General features: G+C 43.7%; 1 pseudogene; it reads right to left on the reverse strand.

Annotated features, from left to right (window-relative positions):
* The window catches only part of LOC123081816 (alpha-dioxygenase 1-like), a 35,668-nt pseudogene that overhangs the window by 12,612 nt on the left and 7,442 nt on the right, over positions 1-15,614 (reverse strand).

Genomic DNA, 15,614 nt, shown 5'->3' on the forward strand with positions numbered 1-15,614 from the left:
TGGTTCATTTATTGTTTATGAAAACTATGCCGACCAACGTGACATAGATTTTATTTATGTAGGATGTATGTGAATTGGAAATGCCAACCGACCCTATTGTCGAGAGGTTAAATTTAGTTGAAGAAGAAAACAATTTGTTGAAGGAAAAAATAAAAAAAGTTGAGGAGGAGAAGATGATATTGGAGTTGCATGTTGCGGATGTCGTCGATGATCACAAGATCAAGATGGATGCAATGCGCTTGAAGATTAGAAAGATTAGAAAATATGCCATTCATACCGAGGCTTGGTATCATTATGCCATTGGATCAATTGTTACCTTGGTTGCGATTATGATTGCATTTGTTTTCGCATTGAAATGTTTTACATAGTTTCAATGTATGGTTTAATTAATTAGATGCTCTGGAGAGCTATATGTTGTTAGATGAGAACTATGTATGCACTTTGGTTTTAATGTGATGATGAACTTGCATTAATTTGGACACTTAATTATATATAATGCACGTAGATGAACCAGCAATGGATGTACGGTGACAGACACACCTGCGAGTACATTAAGGGCGTACATGAGTTTCTCGATGCGGCTGAGGCAAACAAGCAGAATGGTTTTATGTGTTGTCCATGCACTGAATGTGGGAATACAAGGTCTTACTCTAACCGGAAAATCCTTCACTCTCACCTGCTTTACAAGGGTTTCATGCCACACTATAATGTTTGGACGAGGCACGGAGAAATAGGGGTTATGATGGAAGACGGTGAAGAAGAAGAGTACGATGACAACTATGTGCCCCCTAAATATGGTGATGCTGCAACGGGGGGATCTGGTGAAGATCAAGAGGAACCAGACGATGTGCCCAATGATGCTGCAACGGGTGAAGCTGCTGAAGATCAAGAGGAACCAGACGATGTGCCCGATGATGATGATCTCCACCGGGTCATTGTCGATGCAAGGACGCAATGTGAAAGTCAAAAGGAGAAGCTGAAGTTCAATCGCATGTTATAGGATCACAAAAAAGGGTTGTACCCCAATTGCGAAGATGGCAACACAAAGCTCGGTACCATACTGGAATTGCTGCAGTGGAAGGCAGAGAATGCTGTGGCTGACAAAGGATTTGAGAAGCTACTGAAAATATTGAAGAAGAAGCTTCCAAAGGATAACGAATTGCCCGACAGTACATACGCATCAAAGAAGGTTGTATGCCCTCTAGGATTGGAGGTGGAGAAGATACATGCATGCCCTAATGACTGCATCCTCTACCGCGATGCATACAAGGATCTGAACGCATGCCCGGTATGCGGTGCATTGCGGTATAAGATTAGACGAGATGACCCTGGTGATGTTGACGGCGAGCCCCCCAGGAAGAGGGTTCCTGCGAAGGTGATGTGGTATGCTCCTATAATACCACGGTTGAAACGTCTGTTCAGAAACGAAGAGCATGCCAAGTTGATGTGATGGCACAGTGAGAACCGAAAGAAAGATGGGAAGTTGAGAGCACCCGCTGACGGGTCGCAGTGGAGAAAAATCGAGAGAAAGTACTGGGATGAGTTTGCAAAGGACCCAAGGAATGTATGGTTTGCTTTAAGCGCGGATGGCATTAATCCTTTCAGGGAGCAGAGCAGCAATCACAGCACCTGGCCCGTGACTCTATGTATGTATAACCTTCCTCCTTGGATGTGCATGAAGCAGAAGTTCATTATGATGCCAGTTCTCATCCAAGGCCCTAAGCAACCCGGCAACGACATTGATGTGTACCTAAGGCCATTAGTTGAAGAACTTTTACAGCTGTGGAATGGAAACGGTGTACGTACGTGGGATGAGCACAGACAGGAGGAATTTAACCTTAAGGCATTGCTGTTCGTGACCATCAACGATTGGCCCGCTCTCAGTAACCTTTCAGGACAGACAAACAAAGGATACCACACATGCACGCACTGTTTAGATGACACTGAAAGTATATACCTGGACAAATGCAGGAAGAATGTGTACCTGGACCATCGTCGATTTCTTCCGACCAACCATCAATGTCGAAAGAAAGGCAAGCATTTCAAAGGCGAGGCAGATCATCAGAAGAAGCCCGCCATGCGTACCGGTGATCATGTACTTTCTATGGTTAATGATTTACACGTAATCTTTGGAAAGGGTCCCGGTGGACTAGCTGTTCTGAATGACGCTGAGGGACACGCACCCATGTGGAAGAAGAAATCTATATTTTGGGACCTACCCTACTGGAAAGACCTAGAGGTCCGCTCTTCAATCGACGTGATGCAAGTGACGAAGAACCTTTGCGTGAACCTGGTAGGCTTCTTGGGCGTGTATGGGAAGACAAAAGATACACCTGAGGCACGGGAGGACCTGCAACGTTTGCACGAAAAAGACGGCATGCCTCCGAAGCAGTATAAAGGTCCTGCTAGCTACGCTCTTACGAAAGAAGAGAAAGAAATCTTCTTTGAATGCCTGCTCAGTATGAAGGTCATGACTGGCTTCTCGTCGAATATAAAGGGAATAATAAATATGCCAGAGAAAAAGTTTCAGAACCTAAAGTCTCATGACTGCCACGTGATTATGACGCAACTGCTTCCGGTTGCATTGAGGGGGCTTCTACCGGAAAATGTCCGATTAGCCATTGTGAAGCTATGTGCATTCCTCAATGCAATCTCTCAGAAGGTGATCGATCCAGAAATCGTACCAAGGCTAAGGAGTGATGTGGCGCAATGCCTTGTCAGTTTCGAGCTGGTGTTCCCACCATCCTTCTTCAATATCATGATGCACGTCCTAGTTCATCTAGTCGACGAGATTGTAATCCTGGGGCCCGTATTTCTACACAATATGTTCCCCTTTGAGAGATTCATGGGAGTCCTAAAGAAATATGTCCGTAACCGCGCTAGGCCAGAAGGAAGCATCTCCATGGGCCATCAAACAGAGGATGTTATCGGGTTTTGTGTTGACTTCATTCCTGGCCTTAAGAAGATAGGTCTCCCTAAATCGCGGTATGAGGGGACACTGACTGGAAAAGGCACTCTTGGAAGAGACTCAATAATATGCAGGGACGGATATTCTTGGTCTCAAGCACACTACACAGTTCTACAGAACTCTACCTTGGTGACCCCGTATGTCGATGAACACAAGAACAGTCTACTCTCCAAACACCCGGAGCAGTGCAACGACTGGATTACATGTGAACACATCAGGACTTCCAACAGTTGGTTGGAAACACGTCTCATAGGTGACAACACTGTTTGTGATGAGTTGTACTTGTTGTCCAGGGGACCATCTTTGACTGTATTGACTTACAAAGGATACGAGATAAATGGGAATACATTTTACACGATCGCCCAAGATCAAAAGAGCACCAACCAAAACAGCGGTGTCCGCTTTGATGCAGCAACCGAGAGCAGAAAGGACACATATTATGGTTACATAGTGGACATATGGGAACTTGACTACGAACCTGATTTTAAGGTCCCTTGGTTTAAGTGCAAATGGATCAATCTGTCAGGCGGCGGGGTACAGGTAGACCCACAGTACGGAATGACAACAGTGGATCTGAAAAATCTTGGGTACACTGACGAACCGTTCGTCCTAGCCAATGATGTGGCACAGGTTATCTATGTGAATGACATGTCTACCAAACCGAGAAAAAGAAAAGATAAGGAAGCGAATACATCATACAATGAGCCAAAGCGCCACATAGTTCTTTCAGGAAAAAGGGACATCCTGGGAGTGGACGGCAAGACAGACATGTCTGAAGATTATGAAAAGTTTCATGAAATTCCTCCCTTCAATGTCAAGGCTGACCCAAGCATGCTGATAAACAATGAAGATTATCCATGGTTACGGCGCAATAAGCAAATGACACAAGCGAAGAAAAAGTGAAGACTTTCTCCCGCAACTATTATGATGATACCATGCCAACTTTGTAACACACGAGTATGCTATGCCAACTTTTTCAGAGTTCATTTGAAAACTATCAATTTAGGTCGAATTTTCTCTATAGGTGCATCTATGTTCATTTTTTAGTAAAGTTAATCACAAACTTGTGATTCACACAAATTTCAAAGAATTCAAATTTTAACTATTCAAATTTGAAAACTAATGGCACTAACAAAAAGTTTATAATTTTTCTAAAACTAATGGCACTAACAGAAAGTTTATAATTTTGCTGACCTAAAAGCAAAAAGAAATAAAAAATAAAGCAAAAAACAAAAGAAAATAAATAATGTAGAAAACAAAACAAAAAATCTGGAAAACAAAAAAATAGCAACAATAAGTATTTTTTTGTAAATAGAAACAAAATAAAATAAATAAACAACAAAGAAAACTAAAAAACTAAAAAAATGTTTTCAAATTTGAAAACTAATGGCACTAACAGAAAGTTTATAATTTTTCTAAAACTAAAAGCAAAAAGAATAAAAAAATAAAGCAAAAAACAAAAGAAAATCAATAATGCAGAAAACAAAACAAAAAAACTAGAAAAAATAGCAACAATAAGTATTTTGTTGTAAGTAGGAACAAAATAAAATAAATAAAGCAACAAAGAAAACAAAAAAACAAAAAAGTATTTTCAAATTTGAAAACTAATGGCATTAACAAAAAATTTATATTTTTTCTAAAACTAAAAGCATAAAGAATTAAGAAATAAAGCAAAAAACAAAAGAAAATAAAATAAATAAAGCAACAAAAAAAACAAAAAAAGTGCCACCTACTGGGCCCCCACGGCCTGAATACGACTAGAAACCCATCCAAGGGCCAGGATTCAGGCCCGTAGGAGGCCCAGTAGGCCCACAGGCACAACAGTGACAATTAGGCCCGTAAGCCTGCAATGAAGAGAAGCTCGAGAGGGGTGCGGCAGTGGGGCTTATAAACCACTGCGCACCCCTCTCAACTAGCAAGGTGGGACTAAACTTTCGACGCCGCAGCCGCACAAGGACTTTGGTCCCGGTTTGTGGCACCAACCGGGACTAAAGGGTGCATTGGTCACGGTTCGTGGCACAAACCGTGACCAATGCCCCCCTTTAGTCCCGGTTGGTGCCACCAACCGGGACCAAAGGCCGCCGCTTCCCGCCCTTTGGGCTGCTGAAAAGAGGCCTTTGGTCCCGGTTGGTGGCACCAACCGGGACTAAAGGGGGGCATTGGTCACGGTTTGTGCCACGAACCGTGACCAATGCTCCGCCTATATAAGCCACCCTTGTGAAAATTTTGGTTCAGTTCTTCGATCCCGCCCCGACGCCGCCGCCAGGCTGCCCGTGCTCGCCGTCGCCGCCCCGAGGTCGCCGTCGCCGTCACTGCCCGCTCCTCGTCGCCGCCGCTGCCCGCTCCTCGAGCCCGCGCCGCCCCCGAGCCCGCGCCGCCCTCGAGCCCGCGCAGAGTGTAGGATTCTTGATGGTGATTTTGATTATTTCCTTGCCACCGGGTTGCTTGTCAAGCACAACCTGTCTCCCCAAGGCCTTGTCGTCCTCCTTGTCTTTCCTGGGCTCACCAACAATGACATTAGCTTTATTAGCAGATACGGCAGCCTCTGGCCGAATGAGTAGTTTCTTCCCCTCCAACTCCATGATATTCATTGGAAAAGGCTGTTTATCAATTTGCATCTCAGAAAAGTTCAATCGTCCGTCATTAATGGCCGATTGTATCTGTCGTCGAAAAACATTGCAATCGTTAGTAGCATGAGAAAAAGAATTATGATACTTGCAATAAGCACGCCGTTTTAGCTCTTCAAACGGCGGTAAAGTGTGAGAAATCCTAATAATTTTAGCTTGCAGCAAAGCATCAAATATTTTATCACATTTGGCAATGTTAAAAGTAAACTTCATTTCTTCATCACGATTCCTATGAATCGGTTTCAGATCATTGCAAGTAAAGGGTTTGGCTTTAGATGGCCAAACAAATTCAGTAGCATAAATATCACCCTCATCGTCCGAGTGATCACTATCATATTCCACCATGTTCATCTTTGGTCGATCAGCTTTATATCTATGCACTTCTTTGAGATCTTTGCTTCGGCTTTCCTGAGCCAAAGCCCTTTGTAAGACTTGGTTAATATTTAAGAACTCATAGCCTTCTAGCTTTTCTCTAATGGGAGTTTTCAAACCACTCAGCACTAGGTCTGCCAAGTCTCTCTCGGTTATCACCAAACTAAAACACCGGTTTTTCGTTTCTCTAAATCTCTTGACATAATCGGAGACCGATTCGTCATGCTTCTGTTTAACCGATGTTAGATGTGACAACTTGAGTTCATTGTCGCCGTTATAAAAGTGATCACGAAATTTCTGCTCTAACTGCGACCAAACCCGAACGGAACCATGTGGTAAAGAAGAGAACCATGGAAATGCAGTACCAGTTAATGATAAAGGAAACAAACGCACTTTCAATTCATTCAATGAACCTGCTTCACGTAGTTGTGCCAAGTATTGACTAACATGCTCCCATGTGGTTTTTGTGCCCTCTCCATTGAACTTAACAAAATCTGGAATCTTATATCCCGGAGGGCACTGGATGGCATCAAAATACTCGGGCTACGGCTTTTGGTAAATCCGATTCCGAGGTAACTCAACTCCAAAATTCTCTCGAAGCATCTTAGCCATCTCCTCTCTAAGATTAGCTAGACCATCATCCATAGTGGACGATGCAACTTGTGGCAGCGGCATAGGAGGAGTAGGACTACTAGCAGTAGGTATGAACTATGGCATGTATGCCGAACTATAGTTCGGTAATGGTCGAGTGGTTGTAGTTGTAGGTAGGGTTTGGTTCGGCGTTGCCACCGAACTTGGCATGCTCATAATAGGATTAATAGGTGCAGTCACAATCTGATTTGTTTGAGTAGGATAATAAGTCATCGGCATGGGAGGCACCGATGAGATAGGTAAAGCCAGATTAGGGTTTTGCACACTAGCAGCTACACCATCATTACCACTAGATGATTGAGATATATTTTTCTGAGCATTGGTATTTTCTATGAAAGTTTGATAGACCAGATTGTTACCATCAGCAATACGACTCTCAATCTCAGCCCACTGCTCAGGAGAAAAGGTAGTACTCACAGCGGGTTTAACCTGCTCGGCTTGAAGAGGAGGGAACTTGATTTCTTCAATCGGAGTGATGTTGCCTTGGTGATCTTTCTTGAATTTTGCAAGGAACTCCTGCAGGTCCTTCTCCTCACGTGCCTTCTTGTACTCCTCATAGACTTTGCGATGATCAGCCGATATCTCATCAAGACTGGGCTTAATGATGTTATCGGCGTCTACCTCAGATGGCTTGGGAAGATCGGACATGGTGGATGATGATGATTGACCTTCGTCCCCAGCGGAGTCGCCAAAAAGTGTGTTGACACACGAACACGTCACGTGTACCCTCGACGCCGGGGGTGATGCACCGCAACTCACGTCGAAGGAGACCCGACCGGCAGCGCGATACGCAAGACAGTCGACGGGCGCTTTTGCAGACCCGAAAACCCCACACCCCCGGGAGGGACCCCGTTAGGGAGTGCAGCAGCTATGGGCTGCCCTAGGTCGATTCGCTCGCCCCTAGAGCCTCGGGATTCGCAGCTCTCAAACACGAAGAACAGCGAAGAACGAGATAGAAAAACGGTGGAGAGATAAAACGTAGATGAAAAAGTAGTATATTGATTTTTTCGATTGTGTGTCCTTCAATCGGCCATCACCCCCAACATATATAAGAGGCGGCTGGACTTTCCCGTACAAGCAAAGGATTTATCTAGGCTTTCCTTACAAGAAAATTACATCAATTCACGTCCTAGAATCCTAGTTCTGGTCCCACTCGGATTCAGCCCGAATCTGGTCCAATCTTCTGTCTTGCTCCTTGCGTGGGCTGTGGAATTTGCATATGACTTCCGATGGAGATGGTTCAAATATCAATTATGTGTGCTTCGATGAGGCCAACAATCCGTATGTTGATCACTTTTCCAAATAAGGCCATCTTGAATACTCCACGGGGTCATCTCTAATTTCGAGTCGGACTCATTCATGTAGCTGACTGGACCGTCCTACTCTTGTAGCGTCTCTGCAGGTCGTATACTACGTCGGATGATGATGACTCCAAAAGCAAAGTTGACCGTTTCGACGTTACGAACAACTCTTATGTTGAACACTTCTTCATCGGAAGCCACCTAGATAAGTATTTGAGCCCATCTTCAGCTTCTGGTTGGATTGGCCTCGACAGTTTCTACTGTTCATGGCAGCAAGCTTTCCCCGGCAGGTTACTGTTCACGGCGGCAAGCTCTCCCCCGGCAAGGTTACTGTTCACGGCGGCAAGCTTTCCCCGGCAAGGTTACTGTTCACGGCAGCAAGCTTTCCCCGGCAAGGTTACTGTTCACGGCGGCAAGCTCTCCCCCGGCAAGGTTACTGTTCACGGCGGCAAGCTTTCCTTGACAAGGTTACTGTTCACGGCGGCAAGCTTTCCCCGGCAAGGTTACTGTTCACGGCGGCAAGCTTTCCCCGGCAAGGTTTTTGAGGCAGTAAACGACCTCGGATGAAAATGTGTCCAAAAGCAAAGTTGACCGTTTTGATGAGGCGAAAAACTTTCGTGTTGAACGTTTTCCGATTCGAGGCCATCTTCTGGGCCAAAACACTCACGCATTACATCAGACACTTGCCAAGACATGTCTGGTCTTCTGCGTCATATTTCGCCTCTTGACAGGGCTGCATCCAGATAGCTCTAACTTTTGCATAAGAACTCGGATTGAGATGATTTTTATATCAAAATCGACCGATTCGACGAGACGAAGACAATTCATGTAGAGCATTCCTTCATCCGAGATTGTCCTGGAGGCGTACTTGACCAAAAAGCACTCAAAACACCTAAACATGACAATCTGAGTCTAGTTTTGGTCGTTGATATGATGCCGAATGATTATGGTCCAAACATCAAAGTTGTTCCACTTGGCAATGTGAAATTTCTCATGTAGAATATTTTGTTATTTGAGGCCATCTCCATTGCATTCTGCATTGTGCCAAAATCAGGTGTCAACACAGGCCCCCCTGTTTTTCGGCAAAGCTTGCATGCCGAAAAATAATTTGCACCATGTTTGTTCTAAGGACGATGTCAACACTCCATCGGCCATCTATTCTTCTCAGGGCGATAATTATGTATCGGCCATGTTTGTGCTAAGGGCGATAATCGTATATCGGCCATTGCCTACTTAGGCTTCCTGCCACACACTCGGGTGGTACTTCTTCAAATATTTGCCATTGAGAGCTCGAGGTAACAATGCCCCCCTGTATTGATTCCACCAAATATGAATTTCCGGGAACAACTCTTGTAATCCTAAAAGGACCTTCCCAACTTGGAGACCACTTCCCGAATTTTCTATCTCTTGAACCAATCGGTAGAATCACTTTCCAGACGAGGTCACCAACTTGAAAATTCTTCAACTTGACTTTCTTATTGTAAGCCCTTGCCACCCTCAACTTATCTCTCTCTATGGCATTCAAAGCAGCCAAACGTTTATCAGCAACCTCATCAATGTTGTCCATCATCAAGTTATAGAAGTCTATTGCCGATAAATCATTTTGTTTGGCTATTCTCAAAGCATTCAAATTTACTTCCACTGGTAAAACAGCCTCCTGACCATATACTAGCTCATATGGAGTCACTTTCGTAGCACCATGCCTTGAGATTCTATGTGCCCATAATGCCTCAGACAACAAGTCATGCCATCTCCTTGGATTATCCTCAATCTTCTTCTTGATGAGCTTGATTAAAATTTTATTGCTAGACTCAGCTTGTCCATTAGCTTGGGCATAATATGGGGAGGAATTGAGCAACTTTATGTTATAAGATTCGGCAAACTCTCTGACTTGGTGTGACATAAAAGATGAACCTTGATCTGTAGTTAACGTTTGAGGAATACCGAATCTATGAATAATGTGTTCGGTTATGAATTTAATTACCTCCGTATGCGTCATGTTCTTGAGAGGTACTGCTTCAGACCACTTAGTGAAATAATCAGTTGCCACCAATACGAACCGATGCCCCTTTGAAGAAGACGGATGGATTTGCCCAATAAAGTCTAAACCCCATCCTCTGAAAGGCCACGGCTTGATAATAGGATGCAACATAGCAGCGGGAGCCAATTGAATATCACCAAATTTTTGACAAGCTTCGCACCCTTTATAATATCTGAAGCAATCATTAATCATGGTCGGCCAATAAAACCCAGCACGTCGTAATAACCATTTCATCTTGGGAGCCGACTGGTGAGTACCACAAATGCCTTCATGTACCTCTCCCATAGCAACTCTTGCTTGGTCCTCATCCAAGCACTTTAAAAGAACATCATCAACTGTTCGGCGATAAAGATCATCATCCCTCATAGTATATTTAAAAGCCATACGCCGAACAGCCCTGTCCACCCTTTCACTCGGATTACGCAAGTAAGCAACAATGGGCTTCCTCCAGTCGGAATTGTCACCTGCACTAGATTTTTTGTTAATGACCGAATCAGTGGGTTCTGGTTCGGCCTCTTCTATACTGGTAAGACAAGACATCGGATTTTGAGAAATATGAAACATGCCATGATCAACATGGTATCCAGATGCTTGTTGTGCCAACTCATTTGCTTTCCAGTTGTCATGTCTAGATATATGTGCAATGCTAAAACAATCCAAAGTAGAGATTATATCTAGACATTTATCAAGATAAACATTAAGTGATTCGTCCAAACACTGAAAGACTTTGGATATTTGCTGTACCACTAGTAACGAATCACCATAAGCCTCAATATGTGTAACACCTATAGCAAGTAACATCTCTAGGCCGAATAACAATGCTTCATATTCGGCTTGATTGTTTGTGCAAAAATATTCTAAGCGGCATGAGGCTTCAAAAACAGCACCATGAGGAGATATATAAACAATACCAACACCTTGGCCATTGCTACAAACTGACCCATCAAAGTATAATATCCATGGTACTAATGAAATAAGGTTCATATCAACATCATGCTTGTCATTAATCCGATGTTCAACAATGAAATTAGCAACAATTTGGCCTTTCATGGACTTTAGAGATTCATAAGCCAAATCATATTCAATTAAAGCATAAGCCCACTTGCCAATTCTACCACTAAGAATTGGCCTATGCAACATGTATTTAATGACATCGGTTTGACAAGCTACTACACAAGCACTCGGCACTAAATAATGTCTCAGTTTTGTGCAAGCATAATATAAGCATAGACATAATTTCTCAATAAATGTATACCTTGTCTCTGCGTCCAATAAGCGGCGGCTCAAATAAGTGATGGCATGCTCTTTTCCTTCGGTCTCTTGAGTTAGAACAGCACCAATAACTTCTTCCTCTGCTGCAATGTAAAGTCTGAAGGGTTCCCTATGCTTGGGTGCTCTCATCACCGGAGGAGTGCACAAATAATTCTTGATCATATCAAATGCTTCTTGCTGTTTTGCCCCCCAAGTGAAATCAGCATCATCCTTTAACCGAAGGATAGGAGTAAATGCATCAACTTTCCCTGACAGATTAGCTATGAACCTTCTCAAATAGTTGACCTTGCCAAGGAACTTTTGCATATCTCTCTTGCATGTTGGAGCCTCCACTTTCTGTATAGCCTCTATCTTTTTGGGATCAATCTCTATGCCATCTTCATGAATAATGAAACCCAAAAACTTGCCAGCTGACACGCCAAAAGCACACTTCAAAGGATTCATCTTCAGTCCATACTTTTTCATTCTTTCAAAAGCTAAACGCAAATCGGCCAAGTGAGATTCAAAAGCATCCGATTTGACAACAATATCATCAATATAAACTTCAAGTATGATACCGAGTAAATCATGGAAAATCAAATTCATAGCCCTTTGATATGTGGCTCCAGCATTTTTTAATCCGAATGTCATCACTGTCCACTCGAATAAACCAACGAAACCAGGGCATCGAAAAGCAGTCTTGTACATGTCCTCTTCGGCCATAAAAATTTGATTGTATCCGGCATTACCATCTAGAAAGCTAATAACCTTATGCCCAGAAGCATCATTAATAAGCATATCGGCTATTGGCATAGGATACTCATCTTTGGGTGTAGCCCTATTCAAATCTCTGAAATCAATGCACACCCTCAACTTGCCGGATCCTTTCTTCTCCACTGGGACAATGTTAGAAATCCACTCGGCGTACCTGCAAGGTCGAATGAAATTAGCTTCAAGCAGTCGACCGATCTCTTCCTTGATCCGGTCATATGTTTTCGGATTAAATTTTCTGGCCGACTGTTTATAAGGTCTAAAACCGGCCTTTATAGGCAACCGATGCTCCACTAGCTCTCGGCTTAACCCTGGCATCTCATGATATTCCCATGCAAAGCAACAAACATATTCTTTCAATAGCTCGATTAACTTAGCTTTACAATCGGCTTTCAAGTTTTTGTTTATAAATGTCGGTCGAGTGACTGAACCATCTCCAATATCTACCTCTTCTAATGGATCGGCCGACGTAAAACCTTGTCCAAGTTTATCCATGTCATCCAACTCCTCTATAGACTCATACATATCGTTCTCGCTGGACCGATATTTCACAAGACGTTTTTGTAACCACTCAGAGCTAGAATCCATTTAAACATATCATACCTTGGAGCCGATTGCATTCAGTCGGCTTTAAAGAGACGGGCACAAAACCATTCTTGGTTGCGCTGAGAAAATCAAACTCTGATAAGTCACGTCCCGTCAAGCAAGTAGCATTGGGATGTTGCCAATCCACTGACGCATCGGCCAAAGCAACACAGGCCGAGTTATCCGCATGAATGACTTCCACTTCATCATCAACCCACTGAACCAAAAACTGGTGCATAGTGGATGGTACGCACTGGTTTGCATGAACCCAATCACGGCCTAGTATGACGTTGTAGTTACCTTGCACCTCAGCAACAAAGAATGCAGTAGCCAAAGTTTTGCTTCCGACTGTAAGCTCCACATACATCACACCTTTGGCTTCAGTTTTCTCTTTGCCTTCAAACCCGTTAAGCACCATATTGGTCTTGATTAATTCTTCATCAGGCAAACCCAATTTCTTGAAGACCGAATAGGGCATAAGATTTACCACAACACCACCATCAACAAGCATCCGAGTGAGCGGCGACCCATTGATATGACCTCTGAGATATAATGGTTTCAGATGCGTTACTGGTTCTTTTGGCTTCTCGAATATCGCGTTTTTAGGGCCAAAATCCAGCTGAGCCACCTCCCCTTCCTCATCTACAGCACGAAACTCAGCAGGCAAGTAATACACCATATTGATATCCATACCCTCATGAACCGGTGTAGGCTCATAGTCCAACATATCAGCCTCCTCCTCAAGTGCATCCACCGATTCAGAAATTTGTCCGAGTGAAGAGGAAGCAATAGGTAACATAGACGATGCAATGATTGCATTGTCCTTTTTTGGTAGTGTAGGTGCTGCTGTGATAGGCGTAGAGGCCACTGTATCTCGTATTTGTTTGGGCCTCCACACTTGTTTTGTAGGTACCATAGGCCGAGTGTCATTGAACAACTTATCCCTTTGCTTCTCAGCCTCTTGTTCTGCCATCTCTTGGCTCCTTAACCTCTGTAGTTTCCTCTTCTGTGTCTTTGTTAGCCCTGGAGGACACCACTTTGGCTGAGTGTATTTAGGATCTCTCGTTTTTACTCGGCTGGCGCTTGCTTCATGGTCATTAGCCGAGTGCTTTGGCGCGATAGCAAGTATCGGCTCAGTCGGATTGCTAGGCCCAATCGGCTGTTGTATGGCGAATGTTTCGGTGCCCAAGATAAATGAGTCGGTATCGGTTTTTTCCTTGCCTTTGCTTGACTCAACCGTTGCAGCACCTGGTGACTTAACACGCCATTCTTGCTTGCCAACCCTTTTTTGATTAACTTGCACTAGCCGATTGACACCATTGTTCAAACGGCCTTGTGCGGGATAAGAAAGTCTCTCATGAACGGGCCTCCTTGGTTCTGCCCAACCCGGATGAAAAGTATAAGGGGCCATTGGGGGCTGCCACCATCCTCCATTGAAGTCTCCCACATAGTATGGCACATAGGGGGGTGGCGGCATCCATGGTCCCGGCGCCCACGACCCATATGGCCTTGCATGATGCTGAAATTCTTCCTGAGGAGGTGACCTTGAGCGCTTCAAATTTGATGACCGGTTAGAGCTAGAACCGGCTGCATGATTGGCATACTTGGACAGCAGCATATCAAAAGTTGGCTTGATTTTCTTGCGCTGCACTTTAGCTTCATTCGTCTTCCACTTGTCAACTTCTGGATCCTTGGGCTTGACAAATTTAGCACGAATATTTTCTTGCACTTGCGGTTGCCCCCCGAGTGTAGGATTCTTGATGGTGATTTTGATTATTTCCTTGCCACCGGGTTGCTTGTCAAGCACAACCTGTCTCCCCAAGGCCTTGTCGCCCTCCTTGTCTTTCCTGGGCTCACCAACAATGACATTAGCTTTATTAGCAGATACGGCAGCCTCTGGCCGAATGAGTAGTTTCTTCCCCTCCAACTCCATGGTATTCATTGGAAAAGGCTGTTTATCAATTTGCATCTCAGAAAAGTTCAATCGTCCGTCATTAATGGCCGATTGTATCTGTCGTCGAAAAACATTGCAATCGTTAGTAGCATGAGAAAAAGAATTATGATACTTGCAATAAGCACGCCGTTTTAGCTCTTCAAACGGCGGTAAAGTGTGAGAAATCCTAATAATTTTAGCTTGCAGCAAAGCATCAAATATTTTATCACATTTGGCAATGTTAAAAGTAAACTTCATTTCTTCATCACGATTCTTATGAATCGGTTTCAGATCATTGCAAGTAAAGGGTTTGGCTTTAGATGGCCAAACAAATTCAGTAGCATAAATATCACCCTCATCGTCCGAGTGATCACTATCATATTCCACCATGTTCATCTTTGGTCGATCAGCTTTATATCTATGCACTTCTTTGAGATCTTTGCTTCGGCTTTCCTGAGCCAAAGCCCTTTGTAAGACTTGGTTAATATTTAAGAACTCATAGCCTTCTAGCTTTTCTCTAATGGGAGTTTTCAAACCACTCAGCACTAGGTCTGCCAAGTCTCTCTCGGTTATCACCAAACTAAAACACCGGTTTTTCGTTTCTCTAAATCTCTTGACATAATCGGAGACCGATTCGTCATGCTTCTGTTTAACCGATGTTAGATGTGACAACTTGAGTTCATTGTCGCCGCTATAAAAGTGATCATGAAATTTCTGCTCTAACTGCGACCAAACCCGAATGGAACCATGTGGTAAAGAAGAGAACCATGAAAATGCAGTACCAGTTAATGATAAAGGAAACAAACGCACTTTCAATTCATTCAATGAACCTGCTTCACCTAGTTGTGCCAAGTATTGACTAACATGCTCCCATGTGGTTTTTGTGCCCTCTCCATTGAACTTAACAAAATCTGGAATCTTATATCCCGGAGGGCACTGGATGGCATCAAAATACTCGGGGTACGGCTTTTGGTAAATCCGATTCCGAGGTAACTCAACTCCAAAATTCTCTCGAAGCATCTTAGCCATCTCCTCTCTAAGATTAGCTAGACCATCATCCATAGTGGATGATGCAACTTGTGGCAGCGGCATAGGAGGAGTAGGACTACTAGCA

This window comes from Triticum aestivum, chromosome 4A (assembly GCF_018294505.1).
Source record: "Triticum aestivum cultivar Chinese Spring chromosome 4A, IWGSC CS RefSeq v2.1, whole genome shotgun sequence".
NCBI lineage: Eukaryota > Viridiplantae > Streptophyta > Magnoliopsida > Poales > Poaceae > Triticum > Triticum aestivum.